This window comes from Nicrophorus vespilloides, unplaced genomic scaffold (assembly GCF_001412225.1).
Source record: "Nicrophorus vespilloides isolate i.1.1-1 unplaced genomic scaffold, Nicve_v1.0, whole genome shotgun sequence".
In the NCBI taxonomy this organism is placed as follows: Eukaryota; Metazoa; Arthropoda; class Insecta; order Coleoptera; family Silphidae; genus Nicrophorus; species Nicrophorus vespilloides.
The window spans coordinates 206,494-213,424 of NW_017097769.1; positions in this window are offsets into that span (position 1 = coordinate 206,494).

Consider the following 6,931-nt stretch of genomic DNA (forward strand, 5'->3'; position numbering starts at 1 on the left):
ATACATTTAGATTTATGCACCTCAAGCGAAATATCTTTTATGAAAGAAACGTAATTCATTACGAAAATTGCGCATTAAAGACATTTTTTTAATTAATTCTTGTTTTGGTATAAATATTCTCATAAAATATTATTTTTTCTTTTTAATTTCACAACTAATTTCACAAAAATCATATTATTATTTTTAAATAAAATATAAAAAATTGTACAGAAAAATCAATAAGAAGCAAGAGAAATAAGCACACATACAAGTATATAAATAAAAATATGTACTCACTCAAATAAACAAAAATAAAATAAATAAATGAGTTGAGAAAAAAATGTTTATAATTATTAAAGAAAAAATATAATTATAAACCAATTATAGTTTTACTATCCTTAACTCACTTATTTAATTAATTAATTATCGAATATTTGTGCAGATTCAAACACTTAATTGAAAAATTAGTAAAAAAAAATATTGTTTTATACAGAGATAATCTTTTTTTCATTTATACGATTAAGTCTCAGTTTATTTCTTGTATGCATTTAGTTTTCTAGATTAGCCGGTATCAAAGAGTTCGGGATATTGGCAAAACCGGGATATTTTATGTATTCGTTTCAATTCATTTTAATGAAAACAAATTTTGATAATCAATATTTTAATGTTCTGTTTAAAGCAGCGTTTTCCAAACTGTGAGGCGCGCCTCCCTGGGGAGGCGTGGACTAGTCTAAGAGGAGGCGCGAATATTAGTAGCAGTGAGCAATTTTCCAAATATCTGCTAAAGTATAGATACATTCCTGTGCTCTTATCCATATTGCTGTAATACGCGTTCAAAGTTGAAAAATTGAAACGTTCGAAAAAGCAGTGTTTTCATATTTCATTGATTTTCTCGAAAACAATAATAGATAGAATGAATCCAATATATGCATATTAAAGCGGAATGGGGAATCCAGCAAGTATAGATACATGCCTGTGCTCTTATCCATATTGCTGTAATACGCGTTCCTTTTATGAAATGGAGGGGGTGGGGAGGCGCCAAATGATTACATACTTTTGAGGGAGGCGTAGTAACATCAAGTTTGGAAACCACTGGTTTAAAGTATGATTGATTAGTTGATATGATGCTTTGTGATTCTTACTCACATACAATCGAGGGTCCTAGATGGCAGGTAGTATCACTATTTGAGAGTCTTAAACAAAATTGTATTTGGGCTCAATTATTTACTTGTTTATCAATAGTTAAGTCTCCTTAAATCAAAAAACTATTACACAAATGATTATAATTATAATATTTAAAACATTAAGAGATATGAAGGAAAATAATAAACAAATTTTCTACACATATTATTTTAAAATATTATATAATGTCTAACATTTTCATTATAATTGCAAAACTTTACATGTTAAAACCTAGTAGAATATAAATCCGCAAAATGATAAATTAAAGTAGATAGAGGCATATTATATAAGGTCGTCTTTAAGATGAAACGTATTCCATTTTCAAGTAAAAATCTAATATATTATAGACTTTGAACCGGAACTGAAAAATAAAATTTAAATTAGATTTTTATATAAATGTGACTAACAAATAGGATCCGCTCCCATAAACATTCGTACATTCGTATACAAAATGGAAAGATTTTTTTTTGTTAAATAAACTATTAACTTACATAAAACTTAAACCATCATCTTCATTAAATAAATTTTCGAAACCTATTGATTGAGCTTAGATGTTATTTATTAATTCTAGAATTTCTAGAAAATGGGGACTAAATAATATAAAGTCAATAACATATATATACAGGGTGTGTAAGTTATTTAAAGACAGATTTATTCTCGCCAATAAATTAGCAAATACTACAAAAGAAATAAATTTTATTTCTGAAAAATTTTAAGGATTGAAGATATAATATTTCTTAGTAAAATCAATCAATAAAAGCACCTCTATACGAGATTTAAATCGTCGACAAGCTTGAATGATTTTGATTCAAAGCAGACATTACTCTAACACTAGCAGCGCTAGCATTGACCTCTCACCCAAAAACGCATATCTTTTCAATCATTTAGTCATGTAGGGTTTTGCCATTACTTTTAAATTACTAACATTAAAAGTAGAATTTACTAGAATGCAGTACAACCAAGAAAAAATGATGTCCTCAAATACCTTACGCACCCAGTATATAATACAATAGATGAATTACAGTTATCATTTAATGTTGATGACAGATTAAAAAAAGTTAAGCAACATCTGTGAAGGCTATTACTTGGATGGATTCCAAATATTGTGATATTTGCGTGATGTTCGAATTCAAATAATTATTTTCAAGTTTATTTAGTGTAATCTTATGGTCTTGAAATACAACAATACCTCGCATAGTGCGGGTGATCAATTACGGCAATACCTCGGACTGTTTGAAACATGACTGATTGAGGCACTAAATACATACAAAAATAAACCGCACAAACATTTAATTTTTTTCAAATTTTTTAAACCGAACTATATTGAATCCTCGCTATTGCTTAACATCTGTATAGAAAATTGATAATTAACAGATTATGATCGGTAGATTTAATGTGATTTTTCTTAAATATAATAGCAATTGATACTAAAATTTCTAATGGAAATAAACATATTTAATTATTATACGAATACTATTAATTTTCTTGGAATTCAATTATATTGAAAAGTGACACGAAAGAAAACTCATTATAAAGAGAGAAAAAAAAAACGCGGAATTGAATTGCGAGACGTAATTTCTATAAATTTCAAAGGAACATTGTGTGGAAGCAAAATTGAGTTGAAAACGATTTGAAAATTGTCAATTACACATGTATTGAAATGAGCCGCATTGCATACAATGCGTTTCGTAACGGAATGCAAGTAAGAAAGTTTCATTGCAACAGCACATTTATTTCGTCTGTTATTATAATAATGTTGTAATTGCTGATATTGTTGTTGTTTGTAAATTTTAAATATTTGACAGCAATAATGCGGCTTCAACAGTCCGGAATAAGTATAAATATCTCAAAATAAACGAATTAATGAAAATAAATACACAATATATATATATATATAAATCAACTTTTTTTCTTACAGTCAAGTCTCTTTTTGTGCGGTTTATTTCTTGTGTGGATTTAGTTCCACGATTAGTCGGATACCGTTTATTTTTTGTTTATATTTAGTTCCTCGATTAATCCGGTTTTATCATTATTAGATACGGTTTATTTTTTGTATATATTTAGATCCTCGATTAGTCCGATTTTATTATTGGCGAAACCATTAGCATACAGCACCATGTAAGTGTAAAGCAAGACATCACATAGTGAGGTTTCGATTAGTGCTAATTCACTAATGCGGTTTAAAAATTTCAAAAAATATAAATAATTGAACAAATCAAAAATTCTAAAACTTTGTACACAAAATTTTCATATTGTACCGTTTATTTTTTGTTAATATTTAGTTCCTCGATTAGTCCGGTTTTTTCATTATTGGATACGGTTTATTTTTTGTATATATTTAGATCCTCGATTAGTCCGATTTTATTATTATTGGCAAAACCATTAGCATACAGCACCATGTAAGGTATTAATGTAAAGCAAGACATCGCATACTGCGGTTTCGATTAGTACTAATTCACTAATGCGGTTTAAAAATTTCAAAAAATAAAAATAATTGAACAAATTACTAATTTGTACACAAAATGTTGTTATTGTACCGTTTATTTGTTGTTTATATTTAGTTCCTCGATTAGTCCGGTTTTATCATTATTAGATACTATTTATTTTTTGTATATATTTAGATTGTCGATTACTCCGATTTTATTATTATTGGCAAAACCATTAGCATACAGCACCATGTAAGGTATTAATGTAAAGCAAGACATCGCATACTGCGGTTTCGATTAGTACTAATTCACTAATGCGGTTTAAAAATTTCAAAAAATAAAAATAATTGAACAAATTACTAATTTGTACACAAAATGTTGTTATTGTACCGTTTATTTTTTGTTTATATTTAGTTTCTCGATTAGTCCGGTTTTATCATTATTGAAGGGACCAAGCGCTATGTGAAGTATTATTGTACTTTAATACCTCACATAATGCGGTGCAATCAGTGCAATTTCACTTACGGTTTGAAAATTTCAAAAACAAACTTAATTTTAATTAAGAAAAAATAAATTCTAAACAATTAGTACATAAAGATATTTATCAATTCAAGTCACATTTTGTGCTGTGTTAATGTTCTCAATTAGTCGTCACTGTTTCAAACGGTGAGGGCTATTACGATTGTCCGCACTATGCGAGGAAATGCTGTAATTTATTTTTGTGTTGTGTATATATATAAGCATTGTAATAATTGTTTCGAAAACGAGTTTCGGTCGTCTCTCCGTGCCCATGGATAGGTCTGCAGGTATTAAGAATAACGACCGAGCAATTTCATGTCGGCTCAATTAAAGAATAATAATTTTATTGTGCAGTCGGCTATAAAACTGAAAACTGTACGCATTAAAACGTCGCGCAAAAATGCCTTTTATATGTATTTCTTTAATTTCCTTTCGCGTTCTTCATTTTCTACGACACAACTGTTCGTTTATTTTTATATTTTTTTCCCTCTTCTGTACAACCATTACAACGTCTAGTAACATGTATACAATGTCTCATCGATTCAGTAGATCCGATAAACAGCGATGTCCCCATTGTTAGTAAATAACTCGGATTTCCCCTCACCTGCGTGTGTTACATTTTGTCCTGGATATTGAACGGAAAACAGATCACCTTCTTTTATATTTTATAAGAAAACAACAAGCAAACAATAAGAAAACACAAAAGCAAAATTAAAATAAACCAAGGACAAATCAAATGATAACATAACCAATAATTTGAAATTAAATCAAAAAGATGCGTAAACACAGTAAAGAAAACAAAATTTCACAAAAATTAATAATCTAAATTTGTATATATCGATATATAAATTTTTAATAATATATACACCATTTTTATCTATTCTCCTTTCTTCAATTTTAACATAACTTAAATATTGAATGCTCCCATAATTTATAAGATTTTCGTGAAAAAAAATGCAGGTGATTTTTTTTATGTCGACTAAAAATTGAACGGAAATCGGAATGTGTACTGTTTGCTGAATACTGCATGTAAAGTAATACAACTCAGTCTAGCTGCAACAATTTTTGTAGGATAGTAAAAGACACATAAGGGCTGGTTTTGTTATGATTTATATCAGTTAAATTGTGCGGAACTCATACATCGTAACGGTTTATGTAACCAAGCTTTAAAAATGGTCGTGCTCACTCGTTCTCTGTTAATTTGCGTGTCGTGTAGTGCCTGGTCATTATCGATCAATGTCTTGAATTTATCATTATTACTAGTAGACCTTTAAGGCTGAAATCACCAACTCTAAATGTATCTAATAATTTTCCCGCAGTTCTTTCAGTTAAAACAACTTCTCCATTAAAAACATTTATCTTAGTTATGACTTTAGTGGCATTTTTGGCTTACTAGTAATATAAAATATCAAGTCTAAAATACACTTTGTTTCCTTCTATATTTAAGAAGGCCCTAAAGTGACAGAAATAATTTGATGCCTACCAAGCTTTCTTTGAACCCTTAACTACTTCGCGCCGGTGTAAAAAATACACCAATTTCCTAAGAATTGATACCACATCTATATTTTCTTTCCCCCATCTATGACACTTAATGTTGTATTGATTGCGGCAGAAGGAAGTTGTTTTTGTGTACGTTAGTTCTTGCTCTGCAGTGTTGCTGTAATAACAGACTGTTGTGTCCAATAATTATTATTGTAATTGTTATTATTAATATAGTGTATTAACGAACTAGAGACATCCAAGGCGTCTCTTAGTCGCATTATTATATAAACATAAACATTAGCATAAAGGAATCTCTACCGTGATTCCAGTTCGATACACTTTAATATAAACAAAGGGGACCAAGCGTAAACATTTCAATTGATACTCCTATACCTTTACTCCAAATTCAAGTCCTTAATATAAACATAAAGATCGTTACATGTACAATCGTAATCGATCATCTTCTTCAAATAAACAAATGCATAGGAATTTGTCCCGGTCTTATAATAAACAAACCCTACTCCCAATCACAACTCCCAACCTGTATTAATAAGAATTAACTTTGTAAGTAATATAAGTATTTAGAATTAGTCTCAGTAAAACCTTCAAAGATTGATATAGTCTCAGTAAAACGTTAATATGATGAGCATAGTCTCAGTAAAACGTTAATATAACGAGCATAGTCTCATAAAATCCTAAGATGAGTATAGTCTTAGTCAATCTGTCGATTAAACTGTCTTGGAAAGGGACCCCAAGAGTACCAATTATAATAAACTTGTTTTAACCAATTGAATTATTTAATTCCCAACTACTGAGACTCCACAACGACAACACCATACCCCTACTCAGCAATGACAATTTTGATTCAGAAATTATATTTATTATTATATTAATGTATTACAAATAGTTATGAATTTAATAAAAAACATTAGTTAACATGAAAAAGTTAGTACATAGAAATTTCACAACCTTTCAGAATAGTTAATTATATTTAACAATTTTGATATATTTATCATCGCCAATTACACTTATCAAAAATAGTCTATTTATAATTTATTTATTTACTAATTTTTAAAAACTTATCAATTTTATCATAGAATACCTAAAAAATATCTATTTATGTTATTACGTTCCAAGTGCGTTTCGAATAAGTTATTATAAATCAATATAATAAGTTATACTCTGCAACAAAAGTACTTTAGAGTACTGAAAATCCCATTCTCAAGTGTTATTTAGTACTTTACCTACTACCTAAATTTACCTAAATTTCAAATCTAGAATACAGTTAAAAATACAAATAATAAAACATTATCAAATTTCTCCATAGTATTTCCCACATAAAT